Source organism: Boleophthalmus pectinirostris, unplaced genomic scaffold (assembly GCF_026225935.1).
Source record: "Boleophthalmus pectinirostris isolate CB_2022bp ecotype Guang Dong unplaced genomic scaffold, ASM2622593v1 HiC_scaffold_6, whole genome shotgun sequence".
Lineage (NCBI taxonomy): Eukaryota > Metazoa > Chordata > Actinopteri > Gobiiformes > Gobiidae > Boleophthalmus > Boleophthalmus pectinirostris.
The window spans coordinates 23,194,249-23,212,026 of record NW_026571447.1 but is presented as its reverse complement, the minus strand read 5'-3'; the positions used below and the strand labels follow the sequence as shown (position 1 = coordinate 23,212,026).

At 36.8% G+C, this 17,778-nt stretch overlaps 1 protein-coding gene across 1 annotated transcript in view; it reads left to right on the top strand.

Moving 5' to 3' along the window:
• The window catches only part of nrsn1 (neurensin 1), a 116,173-nt gene that overhangs the window by 7,446 nt on the left and 90,949 nt on the right, over nt 1-17,778 (top strand). Inside the window, exon 2 of the mRNA XM_020937096.2 lies at nt 1,067-1,194. The gene's annotated coding sequence lies outside the window, so the exon portion shown is untranslated. The remainder of the gene's footprint in view (nt 1-1,066; nt 1,195-17,778) is intronic.

Sequence of the window (17,778 nt, the reverse complement as noted above, 5' to 3'; positions counted from 1 at the left end):
ATATTGGTCCAGGTAAAATAAAAGAAATATTAAATGCCCAAAGCTCTTGTAGTGTAAATAATGTACAGATAATTCACTTAGGATTATCATTTCATTGAGAATGAAATATGTAGTAGTACATGCATGCTAAAAAAAACTTTTGCTGATCACAAGTTGACCCTGATGACAACGGTGTCAACATTGATTAATGGCTGCCAAAAAAGCAATGTTTATAAGTAATACAATTAATAAAACAATTTATACAACTTCACAGTGCCCGAAGGTGTTGGAAATTCGTGTGGTCTCATCTGCACAACTTCTGTGCAAAGAGACAAATCTGAAAAGCGAAGCTGATATTGAGTTAGACTGAAATTGATTTACACTCCAGGAAAGTTGTATTGCTGAAAGCCTCCTTGAGTATTTATGAATTTTAATGATCTTCAGCTTTGCTTTAAGGCTACACATCTTAAAGTTTAATTTAACTCAAGTTATTTATGCATTCTTAGATTACTGCTTCTACAATAAAACAGCTATTATAAGTCCACATCGTTGGGATTTTGTTTCAGTGACTAGAAGCTAAATGACATTGGGCCAAACTGTCCGGTCATGGGAAGCTGCTCTTTATTTACGGCCTCTTTTTGGACTGCACTTTGTTTCCAACTGCAGCTGGTTTGCCCCTTTAGCCCAGCATCATCGATCCTTTTATTTTAGCCTTCGTGTGACTGCTTCTCTGTTTATTTGTAAGATGATGAATTGTTCTTTACTTTGAACATTTCCCATGACATCACATCCAGCTGCACAAGACCTGTAAATGCCAAAAAGTGGAATAGAGTCATTAACAACTTTATACCTTTTGGTGCCAGTAAATTTGTTTCTGCCTATCTTCCCTTTACTTTATGTTAACTTGATTTTCTCGTGCTTTACCTGGGGCAACAATAGGCTGATATGACTTACCCTGTGTAGAGGATTAATTCTTACAATCTCTAAAATAGTTTGAGTTCATTATACATGACACACAGTACTCTTTTATGTGCATGTTGTTGTTTTGATGCTATCTATGTCTTTATTTTCCTGTACTTTTCTGCAGTTAAACTGTAGAGCAACAGAACTGATGTGGATCTGCTAAATGAGCCTGAACTCCAGCTGCTGACAGGGCCAGACACGTACAACCCCAGAGTGGAAAATCCGGGACTGGATACTTTTCAATAAACAGAGGTATGCAAATTGTGTTTCACTATAATTCAATGCAGGAAGTAATATTGCACCATATAGTTTAATGTTTGAGTTATATGTGGGGAAGAATAAGAGAACAGACTAAAATACTGAAGACTGTATCCAGGAGTAATTCATTATTTAACAAAATATTTGGCTGTGTAAATGTCATCTTATTTAACGGTCTACATTTCAGTTTATTCAATGTGAAGTGTAGCATGTTTTCTTGCAACCTTAAACTTTGATATAATCTTTGGATTTCCTCAGGGCAGTGAAATAACAGACTGCAGACGATGAATGATAAGATTCAATAAGTGAACGTGTGACATTTGTGTTAAAGTTTGGCCCTAAACAAATTAGTTTAAAAAGGAAGCACCTGGAACTAGCGGGTGACATTGGCAAAACGATTATGAATGATTATAGGAAATATGATGATAATCCATGCTTAATGTGCTAAAATGTGCCTGTAAATGTAATGGTTGAAGTACACTGTAAGATTATACTTCAAGTTTCTGCTTTTATGCGTTTTTAATCAGTTCTCTTGCTGTTTTCTGATGTCTATTTTTGCATAATCTCCAAAACAGCAGTATCTCCAAAAAAATAATACATCTCTTACCTCTGTCTGGTGCATATTTTAATCTGCAATTCTATGTGTATGAACGTGACGCTTGGTGTGGTCCATGTAAATATTAATTACAATCAAGCAAGCCATTCTGTTGATGTCTGAGTAGAACTGTGACCTTTGACCTTTATGTACAAAAGATAACCGCAAATTTAGATAAAACAGTGCTGCTGCAGGCATCAGAGGCGGGTTATAAAATGAGACACAGATGCTGCCTTGGAAATGGGCCCTTTCTAACGTGATTACAGATAATATACAGTTTATATGAAGACGCACACTCCACTCAGCTCATGTCATTTTTGGATTTGAAAGACGTCTGCTTATGTTAATTACATTTTTAACAACACTGTGAGCTTTATTATGCTGTTTGAGTATACACAGTGTATCTCATGCTGGGCCTCTCTGGTGTGGGAGTTTGCATTGGCATTCATTATCAAAATCTAATACATGTTTCTGCGTATGCACCTACTTTTCTGCTTGTTAAGACTGAAAATGTTAATTACAAAGTGTCCATGTAGTCATTAGGGAATAACAGTATGTGGTGCACTCTTAAGATCACAGAGGAGGGATCTAAAGACATTTTTCACTCATCAGCAGTGCAGTCATGTATAATTTTCAAAAGCGGACATCTTATTTATGGTATAGTATTTAGTAAATGCCCTCTCCGTTGTCTATTCTGTTACATTCAGCACACTTTGCCCTGTGTTATTTTAGCTTTATTTTGTATTGCTGGCATTCCTAAAGGCCAGACTCACCCGCGCTCACTTTGGGAACTCCACAGTGCGTTGGCTGTAGCAGAGACTGGAGGGGGTTCTGGGAGCAAAAATAATGAGCTCATCAGTTCAGGCTAGAGCGGCCCTTGGCACACACACATCTAATTTTTCTCCTTCATTCCTCCTTTGCTACTTTCCCTCTTTTTCATCTACAGACATAGGCAATTACCTCAATGCATGTGCGTTTGGGTATTCCTCGTCTCTACAGAATAGACTTGACTCATTGTAAAGAGATTGTGGAGAATCACTTCCCCTGCCATGTCCCTTTCCTCTACATGTGTTAGTTGGCTTTTTACTAGATATGTTGTTTTGTGTTGTTTGTTATGTGATATATAAACAGTGTTCTTTATGTCCCCATGGAGGTTCATTTAAGTTGACTTCATTTTCTGTCCTTAGATGGGGTTATGGATGCAGAATGATATGGTATAACATTATCTCGTCCTATAATTTTACATACCAACTGTGAAGTAGGGCTGGGTGATATTGCAAAACAGGAAATTAAGATTTATGTAGCTTGATCATGATTTCTTAAAGATCCTATATTACTCAAAATTGACACTTGTGAGCTTTAAGCCATGTTATAATGTTTTTACCTGATCAAAAACACACCTGTTTTGTTTCACTCACAAAAAGTACCGGTAGTCCTTTATTATTAGTCTGTCCACTAGGGGTGTGTAAAAATATCTAAATATCGATATATTGTATCGTTTAATGTGATGATACAGTATTGATATCGTGGGCTGCTGTATCGATATATCACCAAGAGTATTTTTTGGTATATTTTACAAAATTATTTTGTTACATTGCTACAGTTTTGTTGCTGGAAAATGGTTTATGCGACACATTTGACATTTTCACAGTTTTGATGATTAAAATGTTTGTCTTTCATATGAACTTTGCACAAGAAGTGGTTTAACAAAGACTTTTCATAACAGCCATGATTTAGCCTTTAGTTTTTACTGAACTGTAACAAATCGATTTGAACTATATCGTATCGAATCAAAAGTGCACTGTATTGAAATATGTATCGTATCGTGGCCTAAGTATCGAGGTATGTACAACTTCTTAATGATAACCAGCCCTACTGTCCACATCTCCAAAGCTCAACATGCTCTGCTCCACCTTGTGATGTCATGAGGCAGCAGTTTTCAAGTTAACAGCTACCTTTTACCTTTTGTTCAATAGAGATTGAAATTTTGCAGCATTGAAATGATCCAGATGTATAGAGTTTACAAACACAATGGCACATTTCTGTATTACCACATGACCTCACAAGGTGGAGTGTTTTCTGTTTAAGAGAAGAAGACAAAGAGAAGAACTCAGTCTAAATATGCAGGTTTTGTGTGTTAAATGTGTGAATGAAACAAGACACAACTCAGGGTATGTTTTTGATGAGGTAACATCAGTTTAATCTCGATGAGAAAATGGCATAATCTGGGCCCTTTAAACAAATATGGCTTTTGTTAAGGTTCATGATATAATATTTAAAAATGAACTCTTCACCACTTCAGGAGCATATCACAAACAAAAGAAATGCCCATTTATTTCTTCAAAGTCTGAATCAAAAACTCAAAACACCATGCTTTTCCTATCCTTAGATTGGCTGTGAACCTGTTACGTTTCCTTGCTGATCATTGACAATTTAAAACCAGTTCTCTCAAACTTTGTTGACATACTAGTCATTTTGATTGATTATTAAATAGTGGTTTCTTCCTTGAACAACCTTTGCTGCCGACACCTGCTGGTAAACTGCAGTTTTACAGATTCTTACCCCTTATTGATCACAAATTGTCTCTTTCCAAACTTGCTCAAATCATTGCCATTTTTCAGCTTGTCCCGCTCCTCTCCAAAATGTTCTCTGTCTGCTTAACATCCCACCCACTCATGGATACTGTGATGAGAAGATGATTCACTTCATCTGTCAGTGATCATAATGTTATAGTATCATAGTGTACCCCTCCCTTTTGTGGTATTAAATAACTCTGCTGAATATTTCCAGAAACTACAATGTAACTTTCCTCTTCTGCAGTCTTCAGTGGACATAATTGAGCGTAATTATTTGAATAAAACACTTCATGAACTTTATGTTTGAAACTGGGTTCATGAACTGGTAGAGTGAATAATTGCCTTTGGTTTTGTACAGGGATAAAAATAAAACAGTATATATATATGCACACTAAATCCCCAGAACTGCAGATAAAATATTCATTGAAGCTGTCCCATTTTTCTCATTAACTGTGGTGTTGTATAATTTGTTGTAATAGAATGTTTTATAAGGCTAAGGTAGGCTATTGGATTCAATTTGGAAGAGAGTGCAGAGCTGCTGGGGATTGTTGTGATGGTCAAAACAGACTTCTTCCGCTACCTTTTACCAAATGTTCAGTCGTGTTCAACTTCCCAGCTCTGCATTATTAGACCCACCATTTGCAAAGTAGCTGTGCAGGACTGAACTTGTATGCAATATATTTTTTTTATTACTTCCCAAACATATTAACTAGCTTAGTTTTTTTATCCATGTGGCTCAAGCTTAATTACATCCATGCACTGTGTCACTTCCACAGCTCGGAAGCAGAATATGTAATCAAGGATTTCATATTAAGACCCAACTTTCTTGTTTTGGGTATAATTTTTATGAGCTAATAACGGGATTCTCTGTGATATGAGTCAAGATGAAATGTATTTTCAATCATCTCCTTTTCATATGGAAGGTTAAGCTCCCCAAATCCAATGGCGTGAATATTTAGCATGCAAAATGTCACATAGCAATATTGCCTTATTACCTTTAATATCACAGAATTTATTTAGTCTGCACATTAAAGTCAACACCAGGAATGTTGCTGTAGTATTATATGGTTAGGGACAGACTCAATGAACTTTGTAAATAAAAATAATGTAACTGTCAATCTAACAGTATGAAGATATATAATGGACACTTGATGTTTCAAACAGTTGTGATTGCTTCAGACACATTGCAGAGAGTTTGATTGCGGTACGTAATCTTCTAAACAAGGACTCATAATTATTAATCAGCAAGAAAAACCATTATGTACTTGACCCATTTGTTAGTTTTTTTTTGTTTAGTTTCTGTCCAAACATACTGTATATATGGATCAGTGTAATTTGATATACTTATTTTGATTTTGTTACTTAATAAAGACAACTTAAAAATCAACTTATGTTAAAATATTGAAGTAATAAATGAACCTCAGAGCAAAAAAGTTTAAGTATGGAATTACATTCTATGATCTTCATAAAGAACTGTCTCGAAGGGCAAAATATCATGATGAACATTCTTTAAAAAAAAATAAAAAATCCCCTCAGTTATTGTAGCAAATGTCCAACCACAAGGAAACTACTATTATTTTATACTTTCTAGTAAGTAAGTATCCACTGTCAACTGTCAACTGTTACTTCTATACTTTATTATTTTCACTGAATTGGTGATGTACTACAATCTGCTCATATCACATAAAGACATGACTGAGTGATCAGTGCCCCTTTCTTTTGCAAGAAGGTTGTTAGTTCAATTCTCAAGTCTGCCAACACTCTTGGAGTCTTCTGTGTATTTCCACGTGCATCTCTCACTGACCTAAGACTTGAATTTGTGTATTGAAGTGATCCATATTTAATGTATGAAAGACTGAATGGTTATTCGTAAGCAGGATACACCCTGCCTCAGGCCCATAGTAGATTGGATGGGCTCCAATATGCAGAAGAAGATGGATGTGTGAATAAAAGTGAATTCAGTGGAATTAGACATGTGGAATGAGAACAATGAAAGACACATTCACACATAATTATGCCCTCACTACTTGTCTTTGATAATGCTGTGTCATTACTAAAAGAATGGTGCAGCAGCCATAATAACACAGGGTTATTAGCCCATAAATCTAAAGATTCTGTGTTTGGGGCAGATAAGTGTATCAATCTAATGCTCAAATGCCAAACAGGGGATATTAAACTAGTCCGCTTTTTATTGTTTTGCTTGATCATTAAATGTTTTATTGGCACCAAATGACGTGGTAAATTATAAATGAAACCTAGCCTCCCTGGTCTGTAGCAAGCATTAAGCCAAGAGCTTATGCATTTATGCACATGTGACTATGAGCCCTGATATTTGTGGACAGATAACCTAAATACTTATTGCTATTGTAATATACCATTATGGACTTAATCGAAAGCAGTGGCAGGTGAATGTGTTATGATAATAGGCTTCATTCACAGTGCTGGTGCTTGCCTCATCTGCACTTCATTTGTATGGACAGAGCTGATCTGAGGGCTGTGTATTCATGATAGTATCACAGCAGTATCTCAGCAGCCCATCACACTGGTCTGCAAAGCCATGTTTGTTTGTAAAGAAGAGATTGAAAATGGATTTAACAAGAAACATGCTTGAGATTTAGCTTGTCCTTGTGTCATACAATGTTTGTGAATATAATGTCAATGGTCAAAAAGGACAATGTGGAATCAAAATGTAACCTTGCAAGCGCAAAAAAATCTATTAAATGGTGACAACAACTCATTCTTCATTGGTCATATGTATTTCTAAAAGCTAAAGCCTTAATACTTGACGGCTTATACTTACATTTAATACTTTACAGCTTGAGATAGACAGTGGTCAGTTAAAGCCAGGGCATAAATACAATTAATTATTCTACCCAATCACAAGGTGTTTTAGATTAACTCTGTATGCCTTTGGATGGTGGCTAAAAATAACTGTACCCAAAAATCATTTTATTCACAACTAGAAAAGCACTCAGAGAGCGCAGACCTCCGCCAAGGACTACCCCCATTTTTTATATAAATTGCGATAAAATCAGTCTTCTGGATCAGATCCGGATCAGCCTTTGGAATATGAAAGAGGATCCCATTGTCCATCCCTGAGTCAAATTTCATGGGGTTTGGTCAATAATTAACCGAGATATTGAGAAACAAAATTTTTGGCCCCATTTACCACAATGTTAAGTAAAATTTCGAAGTGATCCAGAATCCAGGATTTCTTCCGGATCACCCCCAAAATGAAATCAGTTCTTCCTTTTCACATTTCCAACAAATCCTGAAAATTTCATCAAAATCGGTCCATAACTTTTTGAGTTATGTTGCTAACAGAAAACAAACAAACAGACAAACAAACAAACAAACAAACGTCGGCAAAAACATAACCTCCTTGGCGGAGGTAATAATTAATCATAGTTATTATACTTTTATTTACCTTCGGAGTATATGCTCAGTATCTGTTGGACTTGCGTTGGATTTCAGCTGATAGTTCCCACTAAGAACTCTTTAATATCATTTGGCATGCAAACTTTTGGATTTACAGTTTTGATTTTTGTCCAGGTTAAAGCTGCACCTTGATTGAAGCCACCGAACAAGTCTAAAATTGAGCTACAAGCTTTTTACATTACATTGACAAGAAAAATACCAAAAGTCATTCCAAAGCTTACTTTTTCTTTTTTCATGAATACTGATGTGAACTACAATCCATTTGCAGCCACACGTTCGCTCAGTCTGCAATTTATGATTCAAGCTGTAACTACCTCATTTGATCCCATCCTTGTTATGCTAATTTCCCCTCACAATGGTAGCAAATCAGTTTGATTTAACTGTGGAAAGTGTGTGTGTGGCGTTTGGGTGGAGTGGGTGCCAGCAGACTCCGGGTATGTCTCTGTGAATGATGCATATAGTCTGCTCGTATTGGTGAACTCTGCATCTGCAGTTGTGGCAAGTAAGAGGTGTTTTGTGCTACAAACCAAAGCTCCAATCTGCATTTTGATGTCATTAGCTTTCCACATCAGGCAGCGCTACTTACACCCAAAATGTGTTTTCAAGAGCTCTACACCAATTGTGCAATGAAAGGTTTAAAAGCAACATTAAGTCCCTCATATTAAAATTATGATTTTTTTTTTTAGGCTTGACTTGCCGAACTCTGATATGATTAAAATAACACTAAAACGCAAAACAAATGTTTGTGTATGTGCTTTGGCAACATTTACATGATCCAGCTCACAAGGATGCAGTGTTTTCATCTTTTAAAAGGAATTTCGTAAAACCCTCTGCACATAATATGGCATAACATCAAATATGGACAATCCACATGCATATTCATGTGAGTCCTGTGATCAGCTGTGGTGATATTTATTTTCTCCTTCATTTTGTTTATACTCTTATTTTGAGTCGTAGATGTGTGAAGGCCAGTTACTACTGTATGAGGCTTCAGTATTATTGGTTATCTTCAGAGACAGACATGCAGCCAGGCCTTTAGGGATGCTTTGATACAATGATCTGATGCATATCTATGGGTCACTTTGATTTTGATGTTTTAAGACTCAGAGGAATAAACACAAATTATTTCTCTATTATTGTCATTATAATTCTCAATAAACATAACTTTTTGTTAAATTGCAGTATGTCTTCTCTGTTTTCAATATAGAAGTGATAGGTCTTGCCATATGTCTCTCAGGGAAAGTATAGCACAGGTAAAACACTGGAATAGTGACATATACATATTGAATTGAACAGCTCAATATTATATTGAGTGGTGTTGTTGCTGATTCGCTGCCACGAGGTTGCTAGGAGCTCTAATTTACTTGTATTTGGACAGCAGGAATCCAGAGGTTGCTGTAAGCATAGGGAGAGCCAGCAGGATTTAACCCACAACTTTGTGGCCCAAACAGGAAAGAAGGTACAACCTCCAAAGCAGTAACTACTGCTCTAAATTCGTTTATAGTGTCCCTTTCTCTAAACCTATATAACAGCATTGTTTGGGGCTGGGCATAAGCACTTTTAATCTAACTGTGAGATTCTTGTCTCCTGTCTTATCGTCCATCAAAGGATTGGAATAGGGCTTAAGCAGTCAAAGGAAAGTACCCTGGACACTAATGTGTGACTTCCTCCTTCACTGTGTGGGTGCTTTATTATGGCTCTTGATGAGAAAGGGCTCGATGTCGGAAGGCACTAGAAGGTCTGTTTACACAATTTTATGGTCTTGCGTTCCCACACTGGGGAGGGTAGACTCCAGATCGGTAGCACTTCGTTAAGTTGTTGATACAAACTTTGTGAACCTCAAATCTCCCCCCCTTTTTCCCTTTCTTTTTTATTAGCCCCGTTCATTTCATTTTTATGCTGTGGACTCAGAACTGTACCTGACAGGGCTAACCTCACTATTAACTATTCCTTCTCTTTCCATGTGCAAACCTTCAGACCCTTCAGAGTCTTTTTAGTTTTTCTATTCAAAACATCTAACACAAATGGTCTCTGTGTTGTCTACAATGCCTCAAAACATTTAACACTACAATAGAAAATAGTCAAAACTCCTATTAAGAGCAGCAGTGACCATTATGTGTTAGTAAATAGTATGCAATGTATTTATAGATGAGCACTAAAACATGTTGACCTTCCATCTACTTACAAGCCTGTGCACACTATCACTTAAAGACAATTTTGTGGGTGCAATTTTCACTTTTGACATTTTTAGCGTGTGGAGTTGAGAAGAAAAATGCCCAGTGATATAGTTAGCAGTCTGCAAACTAAATACAGTTTGTGGAAGCAGGCAGCCTGGAGCTGGGTCTGCTGTGGTCAATGTCTGTAGCCAATATTGCCTCACAGTCTGTGTTTTTCCTTGTAATAATATTGTTAGCTTGTATGCACACAAGCAGACTTCAACTAGAACAGTACAAGACTTGGCTGGTACATTTCTCCAGATGAACTACACTTGCGCTGCCCATTGCTTCGACTTGTAGGAATAACATTGCTCCCCAAACACACTGTGAAAAAGTTTTATGTCCACACAAAGTACATCTCTTAAGTGCTATCTAAATCAATCCAAGCCATGGCCTCTTGCTCTCTCCCAGCAATTTGCCGTACAAACTCATGTTGTGCTGGCTAATCCACCGGCTCAGGTTTAAGGTATTTGTCTCACATGGGGACCCAAGCAAGAGTTTTTTTATTGCTCTGCCTGAGATCTAGTCTGACAAATCAAATGGAGAAAAAGAAATCAATGTTTAATCATCTCATGGCATTATCCTTAAGAGATTTTGAAATTAGGTTTTTGAAATTCAAGGTTAAAACGCACATTAACAATGAGCTAAATCGCACCGTGGAATGTTTAATTCATAAATCTTTTGCACCCTTAAGGAAGATTTCACTTAATAATAATAAAAAAAACAATGTTTAACAAGCACTTTAGCTGTGAATATTGTCAATTTGTGTCTATGTATACCTTCTTGTTTCCTCTTTGCAAAATTAAATCCTCTTTTTTTCTCTTCCGCACTCCACTTTCTCACTTGCCCTGTAAATCAATTTCAGGCTTTAGGCGGCTCTGCCTCGCAGGCATCTCTGTCTTTGATAGTGTTCCCACCACAGCTCACAGTGGATGTGTGTGTGATGCAGCCCACCGCAGCGGAACAGAGGAGCCCAGCCAGATTTTTAACTTCTTTGTAGGATTTCTGCTTCAAACTGGGCTGTGTTGAGGACAAACGTAAAGATTCTCCCATGAACACACACAGTTCTGGGAGACTAGTGGAGAAATTGTGTACTTTACTCGGGCTTATAGGAACAACATGATTGAGCCTTGAGTCCATATAAACAGGGAAAAGCACAAAATGCAACACCAGGCTTTGAGGAGTTTATGGAGTTATGGAGTTTAGTCTGTTACTTCACATATTTAGGCTTTAGCACCAAAGCGATACAGAAAGTGTACAACACTGGAAAAACAGAAGACATGGCTGTTTGTTTTAGTAATGCTGTTTTTTATCTTCTTCATAGAGATATTTGCTCTGCTTTGGGGCACTAAGGCCAAAAACCTGAGTATTAGTGTTGGGTTTAATGTCTGGACCTCTTGAATTCCACACATCAAGGGACTTTCTGCTGTTGGTATACTGGGGGTGTGCAAAAATATTGAAATATGAAAATATCAATATATGGCGATACAAAATTTGGAAAAAACTGCAGTATATCACAAAGTATCATGTGTGACATACCAATGATCACATGTATCGCCATATCAATATTGTTTTATGAGATGTGTATTGTATTGAATTGTGAAGGACCCTGTGATTACCTATTCTATACTGTAAACTACTCTACTATACTATAAAGTACTTTCACAATATTGCATTATAATCATTTTTTTTATTATCCACCTCTGGTTACAGCATTTCATCTGAGCTTTCCTGTTAACTTCATGATCAGTTTCATAACTACTTTATATTTTTTGGCACCTGGTATCTCTGCCTCAGTTTTTTACTCATAGTGAAGTGTTGCTTCAGGACACAGACAGTGCTCAGAGACTAAAATAAACTTGTATAGTTTCTGTGATTGGTTCTTGACACTCTATAAACAGGAAAACACATTAGAACATACATAACACAGGCCGTTTGAAGAGTGTGAAGTTTGTGGAGTTTGTTCTGCTACTACACATGTTTAGGATTAGCATTAAAGAGATACACGGAGCCAAAGTGGAGAACGGTGGGGAAAATGCAGCGTCTTTGAAGACAGATGTACCTAAAAGAAATGTCCTTCAAAGACTGTTGCGCTCAAAGAAGTTTGATGAAAGATGTTTACCCGCTCAAACACAGAAAGCAGCCAATTATGAATAAACATACCACTTTTTCGATTTGCATGTATTGGGAATTTTTTTTTCACACATTAGACCTTCAGAGTTAAGTCAGAATATTAAAAGACAAGAACTTGATAATTGAAAATGAAATTGCGAAAAGTTACATTTACACATATAAAACAAATTTAAAACAAATTCCAACACAATGAATCACACATTTCATGAAACCATTTTCTATTCACAAGACATGTACCATACCAATTTTCACTGCTAAGCTTCCTTTTTTTATATAAAGATATATAATCCACTTTTTTGGTATTAGATTACCACCAGATGCCTTTACACATAGCAACTGATATTTCACAAGTTTCATTCAAATAAAAGCTATTAATTCCAGTTAATAACTAATAGAAAACTAGATTCAAATGTGTTTTCCCCCTCTGTACCGCCTACGTATTTGTGTGTACCTTGCTTGAACTCTTTACAAACACATGACCTCCATCAATCTCTGAATGCTTTTTTATTGTTCATATAATGGTCAAAACACTCATAAATAACCCCATGTCTTGTTTACAGTCTGCTTGGTCAGTAAGGTACAGCAGGGGTGTGAATGAATAGTTGTTTAGCACGTCTTTCAGCACTTCTTGAAGACTTAAGATGAGCATAATTCAAATGTTAATCCCTTACAGACATCACAGTTGTTGTTGTTACAATACATGTCAAAAACAACTGACTGAAAAGCATACCATCACCTCTCAAAGCTGGTTTAAGGTCTGTGTGCTATTCTAAACCATGACAGTAAACAAATGTATGGAAATGTGTGCGATAACTGAGTGCGATATGTAAGGCATGAGAAGGCAGTGGGCCACCTGTCTCCCCACTGATCTGCAGCTTAAAATCATATTAGCAAAGTGGAGAGCAAAGAGACCTCACAGTAGGTCAATGTGTGAGCTGTTCGAGGCCCATCCTGCAGGGAACAGCACCACCCTTTGACTGGTATGGGTATGGCAGGCGCTCACATGGTCAGGGCAGGGGGACATGCTTTACTGTACAGCTGTTTAGTGTGGAAAATCAAGGTCTGCTCTCTTGTTTCTGAGGTATGTAACGCAACAGATGCACAAAAGCAAATGTTGTTTGTCAGTCATTCTCTGAACATAAATTATATAACTTTACTTTTTTATGTACATGATTCTTAGGGCTATATGTCTTAAATTTTTTTGTTTATTAATTAGTTGATGGTGTATTTTAGTCAACCAAAATGTGAAATGAAGGGATGAAGTGAGGCTGGTTGAGATTTGGGAGTGAATGAGTTTAATTTGCCTTTTTACAGGAAAATACACTGTTTACTGGTACTTTTTACTTGCACAGTTGTAAATTCATGAACTCCTGTTATCTTGTAAGTGCAGGGTCAGATACATTGTCAGAGAAACTGACTAACTTAATACATTTGAGAACTTTTGCCAGCACCATGCCCCTTCTTCCTTTAACTTTTATATAACACATGTCTTTACCCAAACGAGAATTTCTTTAGTCATCTAAATCATTTTATTTGTACATTTAGTAGAAAATGACTAAATGTGCTGTCAGGGATACATTCTCTAAAACAGATGTCAAATAAATAACAAATCAAGTTGTATTTGTTTAAATTACAGTCTCAGTGAGTTGCAATAGTAACGGTAAGATTTACAACTTAACCCACATTCCTGTTCCATATTAACTGTTATAAAACAAGAAAATGAAGAGGAGCTGATTATTGATGAAGATGGTGATAGGAGACTAACGGTAGCTTTTTATCTTAAGTCTGAACATAGCATAACAACATCAGGTTTTATGTCAGTCATCAGGTCCCATTGGGGGGCTGCCTGAAGAAACATTAAGCTGTACCAAAACACAAATGTTTCACAAACCCTGCATATTTAGGCTGAGTTCTTCTCTTAAACTGAAAACACTGTTCCATCTCGTAATGCCATGTGGTAATATAGGAAGTGCTCCACTGTGTTTTTAAACTCCATACACCTTCATTAGAATCTTATGAATAAATTCAGCCCTGGAATGCCCAGTGTCTGCTGAACTAAAGGTAAAAAGAGCTGTTAACAATGTGGAACAGAGCATTGGAGATATATACAGACTAATAATAAAGCATTAATCAAACGTGTAAATAGAACAAAACAGAACAGTAGGTAGGTTTTTGATGAGGTACGAACATTTCAACATCTTAAAAAGAGTTAATTTTGTGTAATATAGGACCATTAACAATTATCCTGAAGTATTAGTCATTCAAAATAACAGTGAAATCCGTCACTATGCCTGTTATTTGAACTGAAGTGAAATCTAGGTCATGTATCCCAGTTTGTTTTTCCTCCTCTCTAGTAAGAATTTCCTTAAAATATTATACCCTACCCCTCCTACACTTAAACATACCAATTTTTACTTTGCATGCAAATTATATTCAGTTCGTATTGGCGCTAATCAGGGTTGTGTGCTATATAATAGGCCTTTTGTGAAAACCATTTCTAATGAAGTCTTGGAAAATGTGCTCTTGATTGCAGCCTTTCCCAAAGAAGTTAAGACCACTTTACCTCGTGTTCTCCTCTTTTTTCCTCCGAATCATTAAGCCCCCGCTGCTTTATTGTCTCTAAGTAGTCACAGCTGAACGTAGAGAGCACTAAACTTAAGCATATACCTTTATAAAGTGTTTTGTATGTGTTGGTGGAAGCATAAAAGGGCCAATATAACATAATAACTATACATTGAGGCTGACTGGAGAGAGAACTGTGTTGATTTAATTGAAGCACATCAGAACTGCAGACAACGTAAATCCACTAACACATAATAAAGGCAATGTAACTGTTTTATCATTAGCAGTAGCATGGAAGATACGCTTGGCTGGGGAAAAAGTGTTACAAGACCGTTTTCCTGTGGTAATTGTGGTGTTCAAAGATATTTTAGAGCAGCCTGTATCACTAATTCATAATAGATGTGGAAAACAACATATTGTCACAGTATATTTAGCGGTTGTATCTTCTTTGACAAGGACACAGGTATACAGAAAAGACTGTAAATAGCTTCAACATAGCCACTTGTACATAATTGTTTTGTAGTATAGTTGTATTGCAAATATTGTCATCTCCGTTTTACTCTAGATTTATTTTATTTAGATTTTTTACTGCGTATTTTTATTCCTATGATGATCTTTTACTTTTTTGCAAAACTGAAATTTCTTTATTGTGTAACAAGTAAAGGTTCTATTCTCAAAAGAGCAATTCTTGTATGCTTAAGTCTTTTTCATCTTTCCGATACTTAAATATACACTTTTTAACACAGGACTGAAGTATTTAACTTCAGCAACATTATAAGTAAGGTTATGTATCAAACCACATTTTTAATCAAAGCCCTATTCAAGCTGCCATTTTAAGTGGCCCTAATAAATTATAAAACTAGACTATACAAAAGAACATTTGCTAAAGGCATCAATAAGAGCTCCACTTATTTGATCAAGCCTAATGGGACTCAAAGTGAACTGACAGATGTCCACTGCTAAATAATACAATTCACGAACAGTTTATGAAGAAAAGTTTCAAGTTAACATATGCATGATCTCACCTTGTATGGCTTTGGCGAGTTCATCCAAGATCCTCCAAAAGTAACAGCTCTGACCACATGGCGGAGTTTGAAGGCTGCTGAGAGCTCCAGATGTGGTGGTCGGCAGCAGCTCTGTGTCCGGTGGGAGCCTCAGGAATGTACAGTTGGCTTCGGACATACAGTAGGGCCTCTGTGCTGCCCGCCTTGCTCCTGCTTTTTACTGGGCTCAAGAACATACCTATGCATGACTGTGAGTGCATGCATACTGACAAAGACAAAGCCTGTCTTACATGTGTGCCCCAGCGTATGACCCCCAATGACCCCAGCAGGGATTAAACCGCAGCAGGACTCGGTGCCTGTCAACCTGCTTTCGTTCTCTCACCCACACACACACATACGCGCACACGCATACACAAGCGCACGTACACACACAAAACATGGATGGACTGGAGCTGTCAGCCTGTCCTCAGCCTTGGTAACCTCTTCCCCAGCCCTGCAGATGTTTCCTGAGCTCAGCAGCACAACTCTGGCTTAGTTTTGTGGAGTTGTTTGAACTTTGCAGTGCACCCATTTACCGATTATGCACAAAAGCAGAAGTACATGGAGTTTTAGAAATGTTCACTTCAAATCTCATACATTTAAAGGTGCATTGTGTAACTTTTATGGTGGAGGGTCCGTCAAATGCTTTTCTCCTACTTTGTCTGGAATGTTTCACAGTATGGCATTAATCCTTTCTGTCTTCATGGAGACCAAACCAGATCAAGATACAGGCCAGATCTGTGGAGAGGAAACCCCCTCACAGTCAGAATACCTGTTTTTCTAGGTGTTTTTGAGCTGTAAAACTACTTGTAATTGAATAAATGTAAGGTAAAGGTGCTTAGTGCCATACTGTGGAACATTCCAGCCAGAGCAATGACATATCCATAGAAACCCTACACCAAAAAAGTTACACAATGCACCTTTAAGATCGATTTTAATTAGGTGGGGATGTAAGAGATTTGAGCAGAATGAAAACACATGAAGTTACTTGTTTTTTCTGGATTTGTGATATCTTTGTTTCTGATCAGCTCTCTTATATGCAAGTTAGAATCCAAACAGCAAACACAATACAGAGAATCAGTCATATTCTTCAAGCCAAGTAGCCAACTGCAGCTGCAAATAAAGTTACTCAAACGTGGGGAATAATATTGTATATTTTGAATCCCTTTTTCATTTTATTGGTTATTAGACATTAGGTGTTATTCCTAATAGAATTCATACCGACCAGTAGATGCACATTAATCCTGTTTCAACTATCACTATCGGTCAAAAGTAGAAATATATAAAAGACACACAGTGAAGTAGCATTAATCTGTATGTACTTTTGTTCATTGTTTTGGTTTTTCTTTCTGTGTCTTTTTAATTTGTACTTATGGGCTATATTTTTATTAAATTTAGTGAGAGTCTATAGTTATATATATTAATTATAGATCTTGTGTAAATCTCGTAATATTGAGTGCACTGTATTTTTTCATAAAGAAATATAGTTCTAACCTGTTTTCCTATAGTAGTATAATTGCATTAGGAATTCACATGTGGACAGTATTAAAACACATAAAGCACCTCTCCCTGTTTACTGATACAGACTGTGATGTAACCACACTCAGAGCGCTTCACAAATGAGTACGCTGCCACCTAGAGGCATTTGCATGCTCTTGGTGAATACGCCTCAGCAGATAACAGCATATTTACAGCACATTTGTCATCACTCAATCAAAACAAACAATGCAATATAATTTTACTGTGTACTTTTACTATGTGGATGATATACTGCATTTTTTCAATTTGATATATTGAGCTGATATAATATTCTGCTTAAGACTTGATCATTCTTATGTCGAAATACGGCCTGTATAAGCAGAAGTTAGTTATTTTTACACTTAGAAGTGTTTCTCTTGTGATTTCTCTGTTCTTTTCTACCAAAGCAGAAAGGCCTTGTCTGCATGTTCGTGTTGGGCTCCGGAGATGGGCTGACCCTTGTGGTGTGTAACGATGTGTGTTAGCATTAACAGCAC